A 13751-nucleotide genomic window follows, 5' to 3' on the forward strand; every position below is an offset into this window, starting at 1 on the left:
CTAGCATGCTGTCTTAGGATACAAGGGTTTTGTATATGGCAGCTGACTTTCCCCAAGGTGAGAGTCCTGAGTAAATCGGCTGGGAGCTGTATGGCCTTTTATTTTTATTTTTTAATTTTTTGTATAGACTTTTATGACCTAACCTCAGGAGTACTATAGCATTAAACCTGCCATACTCTATTGGTTAAAACATCCACAAACTCCCCTAGTTTTGAGAAGAGATGTAGACCTTATAAATTAAGGGGAAGAATCCAGAATGCCTTTTTTAAAACTGTCTTTAATGTTTATTATTTTTGAGAGAGAGAGACAGAGTATAAGCAGGGGAGGGACAGAGAGAGAGGGAGACACAGAATCCGAAGCAACTCCAGGCTCCAAGGAGTCAGCACAGAGCCCGACACGGGCTCGAACTCATGAACCAAGAGATCATGACCTGAGCTGAAGTCGGAGGCCTAACCTTAGACTGAGCCACCCAGGAGCCACCAGAATGCCTTTTAAAAACAGCATGTTTCGGGGCGCCTGGGTGGCTCAGTCGGTTAAGCGTCCGACTTCAGCTCAGGTCACGATCTCGCGGTCCGTGAGTTGGAGCCCCGCGTCGGGCTCTGGGCTGATGGCTCAGAGCCTGGAGCCTGCTTCCGATTCTGTGTCTCCCTCTCTCTCTGCCCCTCCCCCGTTCATGCTGTGTCTCTGTCTCATAAATAAATAAACGTTAAAAAAAATTTAATAAAAATAAAAACAGCATGTTTTGGTAAAAAATTATATGCAGATCAACAACCTTTCTCAATTCCGTTTCCTTTTCCTTTTCAAATTGAATGCAAATAAAACTGATAGTTTATATTATTTTAGAAACCTTTAATTACTGTATATTCTTGTCACAAATGTATAAAAATATTTTATCCAAATATCTGTGCTTCCATTGGCATACGAACAGAGGGAAATGCCGAGAGTTAATTTACCCAAACAAGAAGATATAGTCCCTCTGATAAGCTGAATCCTCTGAAATAAAATAATATTCATCAATATCCTCTTTGTTTACCTATTAGGTACACTGTGTGAGGTGCTATAGCCGTACAAAGGCGGAAAACTAATCTTTTTTTTCTGTAAACTTACTTTCACGTGACAGGCGTACACTAGCCTAAACTCTTGAGTTAAAAAGAATTGACTGTAAATCTGGGTTTATGGAGAAGGAATAACAGGTAAGCTCTACCTTAGGATTTTAAGATTACTTAAAAATGTGGGCTTTTTTGGTTTGTGTTCGTTTGTTTTAGGCAACAGAAGCTTCTACCCAAAAATCAGAAAAAAAATGAAAACAGTGAATATTGAAAGATAAAAATACTTGTTTTATAATAATTCTCACTCTTGCTATACCATTTTGGAGAAAGATTTTGAAGTATCCCAGGCACAGGTTTCCTACAGAGAAGGAAAAATACAGTAAGGAGAGTAGGATCTCAGACAGCTTTGGGGAACTCATAATTTTGCCTGGAGCATTGAACAAGAAACCATGTAATGAGGTGATAATTTGATGTTTCAGGCAAAAGTTACAAAAAGAACTTTTGAAGGGAAATCAGTGTGAATCAAATCATTAGGGAAAAATTAGTTCTTTTACATAAACACTTCTCAGCATTGCCTCAAAAATTAGGAGACAGGTCAAGATGAACAAAATTGTTTAATTTCTGTAGAAAGGAAATTCTCTAGAGAATACACATCTCAAAAACTATGGATAAGAACAATTTTTTTTCATGTTTGCCCTATTATAGGATATGCATGAAAATGAAAAAAAAAATTCATGTTTACATTTTAATAGTTTGTGTCTTACAATTAAGAAAAAAAGCTGAGATGATCAGTTATGGCTAAATTTTCCAGATTGTCAGATAAATATTCTAAGTGGTGTATATTTTAATATTTGGATTAATAAGCTAAAGTAGTATTCATTATTCAACCCATGTCATTTATTCCTAGAGAAAAAAATGACAAATGCAAATTGAAGAGAAAGATGCATTTCCTATAAAATCTTACCTATTTAAAGGTTACTTAATAAATTATTAATTTTAACCTCTTGGGCCAATTTCTTATCTTAAATATATACATATACATATAAAACTGAAATGCAGAATCCCAACTATAACCCAACTCTCTATTTTGTGGAACATATTAAATTACATGCAGGCATAATTGCAAATGTCAGAATTTAATCAAAATTTGGTCCTATTATGTATGTAACTTTACATAAAAATGTGTGCGTATATTTTTGTCAAGCGTATATATATTATGTCATAAATATATATGAATGACTATTTGTTTTATTATCTGGTAGAGAAATTATAAAGCAGAGTCACAGTATCAATTGTCATTCGCTGTTATCTAATTTTCACTTTTTAAAAAGAGATTAGTGTTGCACATTAATTATCTTTGCATTTAGAAAAAAACTTGTGACTTTAAAATATTCATATCCTCTGATCCATCCCATTTCCTTATTGGATTTATTCTAAAACACAAATTCATTTACAAGATTTTCATTCATGCATTATATCTAATAGTGTGAAGCTTAACTCCAGTAATCACTGAATTGTTAAATTAGTGTTATACCCATTAAAATGCTTAAAGAATATTTTAAAACATGAGAAAATCTCTAGAACATAGTGAGAAATTAAAAAATAATACAAGTATTTAAAAATGATGCCCTTTTACATAAATTTAGTCATTTTTTCCCCCACAAATATGTCCTGAGCACTTTATATTGTCATGATTGTATGAGATACCTCTATGAACCTTAGATCTCTGCCTTTGTGGGACTTATTTTGGTGGGTAGAAAAACATAAATAATAGAATTATATAAATTTTATACTACATTAGAATATTGTATTATGTCATAATGCTGTGGGGTACAAAGAAAAATAGAACAGGAATGGGACACAGAGAAGGCTACAGATTTAAGTAGAAGTTATCACTGAAGCCCACAATGAGAAGTGAGATTAAAGCAAAGCCTTGATCAGGTGAGGATGTTAAGTGGTTTACTGGGAAAAGATTTAGGGGAAGATGCAATAGCTACAGTAAAGATTTGCCTGTCTGTCTTGTTTGAGGAGTAATCAAGGAAGCCAATGTGAACAGTAAAGAGGCAAGATATCAGTACAAAAAGATGAGATGGAGAGGTAGCAGAGCACCAGATATTATCAGTCTTTGATCCTGAGTAACATGGCTTCAACTCTGAGTAAGATGAGAACATTTGCAAAGGTTGGGACTGAGAAGTGATGTGACCTTATCTTTTGAACTTGGCTAGGCTAAAGCGGGTGATTCTTTTACTGGTCCTGAATGGTTCCACTCATGAGTGTGCAGTCAGCTCCTAGCCCAGCTGGAATGGTGAAGGTGGTGACATCCCTCAGCTGAAATGTCATATTTGTATTCCTCATGTTCTCTAATTCACATTGTCCATGTGTCATCCTATAGTCCCAAGAAGTAGCAAGAGGAAGGTACAAGGCGTCTTAAAGCATAGGTTCAGAACTCAACTTAATTTTCTACATTAACATTCTGTTAATCAAATATCATTAGTCACAATGCCAATCCAAATTCAAAGGGTGACTCCACTTTTTGTTGAGCTGGGATTCAAACTGTGACAACATTTGTAATCTAACATTATGACCCGTGACCACACAAATTACAATCTCCCCATGAGCAAAATATCCTCACTCTTATTTCAAGACCCTGGAAATCTAATTCAATAATGGTGTCAGGTTTGACATGCAGGATCTTGTGATCTAAATTGGATACAGTTGCAGCTTTGTCTCCTCTTTATCCAGAAACACACACAAACACACAAACACACACACACACACACACACACATATGTCCCTATATGTATACACAACACACACACACACACACACACACACACACACACACACATCCCACACATCTAAATACAATGCTAATACAAGAAAGGATAACTGCAATAGATATTCTGTTAATTTTTATGAGATTTAAATTGAAAGTTCAGTTGTAAAGAATGAGTCTAAGTTGGAAATCTATATATATTTATATAGATGAATTTTGGGCCAGATGCAGAAAATACTAGAGGTAAAAGTTTAATGTGTTAGAATCATTTAAGGTGAAAATGACAAGAAATGGGAAAAAGTACTAGATTCCTGAATAATAACTTAAAAAGAAGTTGCATAGAAAGTTGTTATAAGGTGTAGATCATAGAAGATAATTATGATGGGGCACTTGGGTGACTCAGTTAAGTACCTGACTCTTGATTTTGGCTCAGGTCATGATCTCATGGTTCGTGAGTTTGAGCCCCACGTCGAACCCCACGTCAGGCTCTGTACTGACAGTGTGGAGCCAGCTCGAGATTCTCTCTCTCTCTCTCTGTCTCTCTCTGTCTCTCTCTCTCCCCTGCTCGTGCACACTCTCTCTCTCTCTCTCTCTCTTTCTCTCTCTGTCTCAAAATAAATAAATAAATAAAAAGGAGGTAATTATAACGTTAACCTAAATTAAGGTTTAGGTGATTAACCTAAACTGAGAAAGTGGTGATAAGAATGGAGTATAAGTGGATATAATCAAAGACTTAAAGACATGTTAGGTTGAAGACTGACATAAATTGGGTGATTGACTAAACATTGTGTTTAAGGTTGAATATGGGGAATTGAATTTTCTTTCAGAGTTTTAACTTGAATCAAATTAGAAGTATTGTTCATTGAGGTAGGAATACATGACAAAGAATCTTCTGAAAGAACAGTGACAAATTTAATATTGGATATATTTAGCTTTAAGATGCCTGGAAGAGACTTAGGGAGATGTGTCTAGGATATAATCAGATATCTCATTGAGTAAAGACACTGCGGCTATACCCAGGCTATGGCCATATCTCCAGTTTAGACACACTGTTTGGAGCCAGGAAATCATGTGAATGTAATGGGCAGACTGTGGGGGAGAGTGAAAAAAAATATATTAACAAACGTTGAAGACTGATGATATTTAAAGGATTGGGGAAAGGCAAAAAAGGAATAATAATGATGGCTATAAACAAGCATATGAAGTTAAACTACAACATATGGACCTTGCCATGTATCACACTACTAGAAAATAGGGGTATAATTAAAATATAAGCCTGTCTGCCTCCAAGGCCCATGCTCTTTCCAAACCATCACGTGGATTTTCACGAGTTGTGTCCTTTATAGAGTAAGAAAATTGAAGAAAACCTTACTACCATTTGTATCACCCTGGAGAACTCATGCTTTTTTCTTTACTTTCAACTATCTAAAAGACAGGAGAAAATAATATAGATCACTAATCTTGCTCAAGACCATATAAAAATAATTCAACTGCTAAGAATCACTTATGTATAAAATATTTTCATTACTAATTATCTGACAACCTAAACATTTCTAAAATTTTTACTTAGTACTAGATAGGAATAAAAGTTTCCACTGTACCCTGTCCATCACTCCCCTGGCTTCTTGTTGAATTCTAATTCAAAGAGCCTGGATGGAAAATCTTCAGTATCTGAAAAGGAATTTGCTCTAGATAAAATGACTGCAAATAAGTGTGAATTTTTTATGTGAGGCTCCTAATTTTCAGGAGCCTCATTCATATATACTATGGTTAACTTTGATATTTGAAAAAGCTCTTTAATTTTCTTAATGTGATTGAGTTAAAATGATCTTTTCTTGGTTCCTTACCAAAACTAAGAACCACTGATTTTCCCACCTTGGGAAGTGATCAAGATGATACGGTGGCCAATGATGTGAACTTTTAGACTAAATTTAAGAGCTTTGATTGGAATTTTCTCCTAAAATGGAACATTATCTCACAGACTATATTTCTCCCCATTCAGTCAACAAACCCAGGGCTTAAGGTGGTCACCTGCACTCTGACTAGGGCAGCTGACTCTTACCAAAGAGATTTTTATAACTGAGGAATTTAAAATAGCCTTGCCAGGGCCTTATCCCTAGAAATTTGGATTGATTGTCCTCTGGTTGTGTTACATACAACATTATTTTTTTTAAAAATCTCCGTGTGATCTTAAGGCGTAACCACATTTGAGTACCACCATCTTACATGATCCACAGTCAAGTTTTAGATGATGTTACTTACTGTTTTTATTTTTTAAAAGGAAATATTTGGCGGTAAGTTATAATAAAACACTTATTTTATGCTGTCCCTATAAATTTATTCACAAAACGGGGAGCCTGGGTGGCTCAGTCTGTTAAGCGTCCGACTTCAGCTCAGGTCACGATCTCGTGGTCCGTGAGTTCAAGCCCCATGTGGGGATCTGGGCTGATGGCTCAGAGCCTGGAGCCTGCTTCCGATTCTGTGTCTCCCTCTCTCTCTGCCCCTCCCCCGTTCATGCTCTGTCTCTCTCTGTCTCAAAAATAAATAAACGTTAAAAAAATTTTTTTAAATAAATTTATTCACAAAACAATTTGATTTCTTTAGACAAGGCCTTTGAAAAAGCTCTTGAGCAACTGTAAAATAGCAAAATTATTTCAATCGAGGGTACTTTGAAAAAATTAATCCTTCAAAGAGATTTTAAACTATTTTAAATAATGTCTAATTTTACTTTTAAAACTGATCAAAAACTCACTGAAATGAAACTAAGGAATGCCGCCCCAGGCTATCATTCCTTTTGTGAAATATGAAGATCTAAACATTGGCTGAGAGCAGTAGTGAGAAGTGACATCTTCAATAATCACTCAAATTCACCAAACATCCTAGGTGATATTTGATGAAGCAGAATGTTCATGAAGCAGGGTGTTTGCCAACATTTTTCTTTTTTTTCTTCAAAATACATAGAAAAAAAGTTTTTTAGTATTTACATGTCAGAAACCAGATAATAGACATAAAACCCACCAGTTGGCCTGTCTAAAAAGATTTTAAAGCAAAGTCCTCTGAAGTTAAAAATGCCAATTTTCTTACCACATGTTTAATAAACAAACAGTTCCCTGCAAGTTTCCATATCTTCTGTGAAATCCTTAAAGATTCACAAGGGACAGGTGTCAGACAAGAGACAAGAGGACTTTCTGAACACACAGTTTAATTGTGTAAAATACATCTGCTCTATTTTCACATACACTATCAAAGGTCAAAGAAGCAAAACTTGTCTCAGAAACCCTTAACCTGGTTGGAATTTGTACAGAGTTCTCTAGGTTTTTCATAGCACTTTGTCTATATGACACTATCAGAGCTCTAGAACATAAGAGCCTTGAGGTGAGGGATGATCTTTTATTTTAATTTCTGTCTCACCAGGACTTGGTCTGTAACAAATGCTAAATACCTATTTACCTACCCAGTGAGCAAATAGAATAACATTTCTTGGCTTTCAGTATATTAATAATAGAAGAGATGAATTAACACTTTTTAAAAGTAATATTTGAGGTTATTTTAAATGTAGGTGGATCAGAAATATTATAAATAAAATTAGTTGACTTACTCTAAGAGAGTATAATGACAAATGACAACAATCATGCTGGAATTTAACATCAACAACAAATAATTAAACATTGAATGAACCTGACAGAAGACCTTTAAAATGTTGCCAAACTCTATTTGGATAAACTGAATGTTTACAACAAGCTTAATGATTTCATCAGTCTTAATTATAATTGTGGTTTAGTAAAAGACTCACATCCACTAAAAGCAATGAAGAATGTGTCAAATGTGTGAAGAGAAACAATTAACCACTGCCCAAATGGTTATTGTTTTGAAAATAATCAGAAACTGGGGAAAATGATGGTAATTGCAAGAGAAAGTCTATTGTCTGTGAGACACCACAGTGATTTTCTTACACAGCAGTTCACTGTGATGAATTCATAAGATTTATACCCTGCTTTCACTTCTTTCCATGAAACTTTATGCAATTAAAAATATATTTTATAATACTTAAAAATAACAAATTTGAAAAAGGCAACTGTTTTTTAAATATTCATGTCATTTTGCTTAAAATATTCACATAAAATTTGAACACAATTTGTTTTCAGAAAGTTTGCTTCTGTATACACATTTCTCATATTAAAACTAGTAGAAAAGAATACCCAGCTTTACTATTAGGAGACTATGTAAACTGATGGACCTTTTGAATATTCACAATGGATTTATTTGATTATCTTTAAAATATAATGCAAAAATTATAATTTACATGTATATGTACATGTATAAAAATGATTTAACATCATTGGGTCTATAATACTTTGTGTTTTGCACTAATTAGCATTTCCTATAAACATTTCCATACTTTGAAATGAGATAAACAATTAACATTTTAAATATACACAGCATTCCATTATGTTAATCTTGTATATTTGACATAGAAATAATATTTTTGTTGGATATTTAGTTCATTTCCAACTTTCATAAAAGCGATTTTGAGGCCATAAAGGTTTTGCTTAATTTACCTTAAAATTTCTTCTTGAGGAATACTTTTCAGGGAGCATATTCCTAAAGGGAAAATGTAGGTTTAAAGTATACAGATAGTTCTGTTGGTTCCATTTTTTTTATTGTGATATTTAACTCTAGAAAGAAGAGGATAGTAAATTTTAAGTATTATAAGAAACAAATTGCATGAACCCAAAAAATTGATATGTGGTGTTTACTTTCGTTTTGCCAGCTTAATAGGAATATAATCGTACCTAAAAATTGTTTTAATTTACATCTTTTTAATTGCTACTAAAACTATACTTTTGTCTATAAAGTGCAATGCTGCCCATTATTCTTTATGTAGTAAATGTCATAAATCCTAGGTACTAAATACATATTTAGATTGTTACATAGATTTGGTACTAATTTTATTATTTAATATTTATATTTTATGGGTATTTATTGATTCTATCAGTTAATAAATCTGTGAAAGACTTTCATTTCAAGATAGTGATATGAGTCCAAGCATCTAAATTACCTCCAAAATTTGCATTGCAAGTAAGATATAAAAATGAGCTTCTACACAAGTAATGATGCTAGAAAACAGGAAAGGATGCCTTATACCAGGCAGAAATCTTTGAGCAATGTTGATAATATATGGTGTATATAGGATTAAAAAACTATTAACTTCTCCTGTCTCAATTTAAGCAAATAAATAGTCAACATTTACAACAAATAGTATTTCCCAGTACCTAACACTAAATACAGAGCAATGGACCAGGGAATACAGACTCATCAAAACGTAGGAGGCAAGGGATAACACTATGCTTAAAAACTGCACTCATTATAGCATAAGGATCAGGTGAACTAGATTCATCACAATGCCAGTCTGTTATCATAGATGATTGCAAAATAAAAATAACTAGACCTAGGGAAACGCATATGTAATAACTATTTTCAAAGAACCTATAATGGGCAGCAGAAACTGTGTTCTTTGAGAAGAGAAACAAATGAGGTAAAACCTATAATTTTGTCCACGTTAGGCCTAAAGAAACATCCTAGACTGAGGTGAAGAGAAGGAGAACCCTGGCAGAGCATCGCAGTCTAACAGGTGAGATAATTGAGATGGAGCTCAAGGAGCTCAGGTATATGCAATCTGCATGGCAGAGAATAGGAGAGAAGGGTGCTGGATAGAAAAAGAACTGCAAAATTTTGCATGGGGTGTCCACTCATTCAGTGTAATGGCTAGTGATCAGAACATACATGGAGTGAAACTCCATGCAGCTGAGCAAAGGACAGTTGAGGAGCTATAAGATGAACAATTAGAAGAGTTCATCCAGTCATGGAGCATTTTCAGTTTATTTCAACAACAGTTTAGAATAATTCAGGACAACTAGGACAGCTGACTGAGACCCCAAAATGAACCCAACATAACTAGACCTGCTCCAACAGAACTTAACAAAAGAAAAGGATCAGGCTACTCAACAATAGCCTGAAAAAAAAAAGTTAAACATTATTTGAAGAAGGAAAACAAAATTTAGCACTTAATAGTGTAAAACTCACAATGTCCAGGTATCAAATTACTAGACTTGCAAAGAAGCAGGGTACATTTAATCAATAATTAGAAAGAAAATCAGTAAAGAGAAAAAGACCATGAAATTAAGTAAATCATGGAATTAGTAAATAAGGACTGCTAATGTATTAAGTAAAACATGTTTTAAAGAAAATCATGGATATGGAGAGTATACAAATGAAAGATATGAAAAAAGACAAAATGTAACATCTAAAGCCATAAAACACAGTATCAACAATTTTTTTAAAAGTCTGAAAAAAAATAAACAGAACATTGGATTAGGGAGACAAAACCAAACTGGTTTAATACACACGTAATTAAAATTTTGGTAGAGGGATACAAAGGGGTTAAAAAAATATATATGTATATTTATATATTATATATATATGTGTGTTACACATATATATATAATATATAAATATATATATATTTATACGCACATATATATAGTTTTATATATATATATAATCTTTTAAAAATTAATGACCAAAACTTTTCCATTCTTTAAAAGGAGAACTCCACAGACAAGAAAATAAGTAAAATCCCAACAGGATAAACAATTTTGATTGGATATTTCAACATTTGTCTGTCAGTAATTGAAAAAGCAGGAACACAGAAAATTAGTAAGGTTATAAAAATACTTGAACAACACTATCAAACAAATTGACTTAATTGATTTATAGAACACTCCCACCACCAACAGCAGAATACATATTCTTTTCAAGTATATGTGGAATAATCACAAAGAGAGAGCATATACTGGGCCAGTAAATGTGTCTCAATAAATGTAAAAGTTTGAAATCTAAAATCAATGATCTAAGTTCATAAATTTCATATCTGAGTATTGTTCTTTTGATTATTTTGTCTCTTTACATTTTGTAGTTTTTTTTTATTTTGCTTCTTTTTCTGCCATGTGACTGTGTTTCTTATTGTTTTTGTTGTTCCTGTTGAAAGCCAGGCATCTTGTTTAGGAAAGAAGAGAGACTGAAATAATAGCATTCATTCCCGGAAATCACTGGAATTTTTCTTTTGCTAGGCCTTTAGTGTGGCAAGACTGAATTACCCCAGATGTGAATAAACCAGGGTTTGGCTTTCACAATTATTATGGTGACTCCTAGAGAATACACAGGCCTCAAAATCCACATGTATTACTTTGTGGTTAGGATGGGGCCATTATGTGGTGAGGGGTGAAGGAGGTTCCATTTTCTCATCAACCTGTACAGTACCTACCATCTCCCCTCGGTAAGCAAGTGCTTTCATCCCATGTTGCTGCCTTCTCTGTTTCCTGTGATTTCAGGTTATGCATTGCCCTAAACACTCAGCTTTTTGATAAGTTCAAGGAAATTTGTAATTTTGTGGTTTATGTAGCTATTTTGATGATTTTGTAAGTGTAAGAGAAACAATCATTACAGCTTTCTGCATTCTTAGCAGAACATTCAATGTTGTTTTATTTGCATTGTTCTGGTAATTAGAGATATTGAACATCTTTGCATGCGCTTATCTCTCTTATACACATCTTCCTTGTGAGGTGTCTATTCAAATATTTTGTCTTTTTATTATTAAGTTACAAGAGTTCATTATGTGTTTTGGATACATGTGCTTTGTCAGATATGTTTTGCAACATTTTTCTCCCAGTGTATGGTTTGACCTTTTGTTTACTGAATTATGTCTTAGGACAAGGGCTTGTGTTTATTCTTACTGTCCATTTGGTATCCCTGTAGCTGCAAATTTCTGTTTTTCATTAAATTTGGGAAGTTTGGGGTCATTATTCCTTCAAATACTTTTTCTGCCTCATTTTCTTTTTTCTCCTCCTTCTAATTCAATTACACATATATTTGCCCACTTTATATCCACTAACACACTCTTGAGTCTTAGCACATTTCCCATTGCCTTATGAGTAGGAAACCATAAGGGAAGACAGTTGCTAATAAACTATATATCCTTTGGATATCTAGGCTTTATTTTCTCCCCTGAGATATTTATTTAAGAATTTATACTGGGATATACTCCATCCAGAGAAGGTATTTCTCATACCAATTGGCTTTAACTCTTTCCTCAAATTTAGTGCAGTTTCCTGTAACATGACAAACTTTAATGGCCTTTTCTATCTCTCCTCAGGCTTTCTAAAGGTATTTAGTTTGTTTTTGTTTTTGAAATGTTTCCCTTGACTTCTGTTTGTCTTCCTACCCATTAACATTAGAGAGAATTCTCTTGATTCTGTTGAAATGACTCATTTCCCTAGACAATTTTGGGAAAGATTGCAAAAGGCTGGGATTTCTAGTCATGATACTGATCTCAGATAGGTTTCCTGTTTTCAAAGTTATGACATGAAATTAAAGTTCTTTCTAAACTTTTTAAATTGTTTACAGTTGTTAGAAATATTTTCCGCCATTTCTATATTCCATTAAGGGCATTTTTCCAACCTTTTTTCTTTATATTTCATTAGGGGTGGAAGTCCCCGAGTTTCAGGTTTATTCTGTCAAATTTTCCATGAAATCTAGTCTACTGATATTATTTTAAACACTTAAATATTATTAGAATATTTCTGGCGAACTTATGTCACTTTTGTAATTCAAAAACTGAACTAAAAAGGGAAATTTGCACTCATGCACACGTATCTATGCACACATGCTATTTCTCTCTCAAAATAAATAAACATTAAAAAAATATAGACCTAGCAGAAAGAAAGATTTGCTATCTAGAAGCATAAACATTATTTATCTCAGTTTCTGCTGTCCTATACAAATCCAGATTTCAGGAAAAAAATACATTTTTTCTTCTCTTGAATGGCTTTCAGGATTTCTCTTTATGACTGTTTTTCACCAATATGATTATACATATTATATGTTGGTAAGGTTTTTATCATATGCATCCTTTTTGGGTCTCACTGACCTTTCTAGATCAGTGGCTTTCGGTTTCCTTCAAATTTGGAAATATTTCAACTATTGTATCTTCAAATATCTTCTCTGCACCCCCTCATTTCTTGTAATTCAATAATATTTATGCCATGTTTCTTGGTATATTCAAACAGGTCTTCAAATCTCTTTTAATTTATTTTTCAGCGTTTTTTTTTTTCTCTCCATGTTTTAGCTTGGATGTTATTGTTATTATTATATATTTTTTGAGATCGATAAATAGAGTGTGAATGGGGGAGAGGGGCAGAGGAAGAGAGAGAATCTTAAGCAGGCTCCACACTCAGAACAGAGCCAGATGTGGGGCTCAATCCCATGACCCAGGGATCATGACCTGAGCCAAAACTAAGATTCAGACATGTAACCCACTAAGTCACCGAGGTGCCCCTTAGTTTGGATAATTTATATTGCAATGTCTTCATTGTTTTTTTTATTCATCTTCTACCTTTTATTAATCCCATAAAATGAATTTTTCATTTCAGATTAAGTTTTTTAGCTCTGTCTTTCCCATTTAATTCTGTCTATATTTTCCATTTCCTTCTATTTTCATTGTCCGTTAACCATTAAGCACATTTTCAATAGTCACATCTTCTTGCTTCTTTGTATGTCTAGCACTTCTTGATTTGACACTGAACATGGAGTATATTAAATTTATTAAATTATTGACTGGATTTTGCTGTCATCATTTAGAGATTGAATGGTATAGTTTGTTAGGCATATAAGTGGCATACAGATCAATTTGATACAGTAGAGGAATATTTTTTACCTTTGTTAGAGCTGACATATTCTAAAGCACTTTTGAGGTTTCTCCTGAATTAATAATGTGGTCAGCAATGTCTCTCCCCTCTAAGTAGAAACTCATGGATCTCTTAGCCCTGTGTGAGCCCTGGAACTTTTCAGCTGATAGCCCCTGACAGCTG

Source organism: Panthera leo, chromosome B2 (assembly GCF_018350215.1).
Source record: "Panthera leo isolate Ple1 chromosome B2, P.leo_Ple1_pat1.1, whole genome shotgun sequence".
Classification (NCBI taxonomy): Eukaryota; Metazoa; Chordata; class Mammalia; order Carnivora; family Felidae; genus Panthera; species Panthera leo.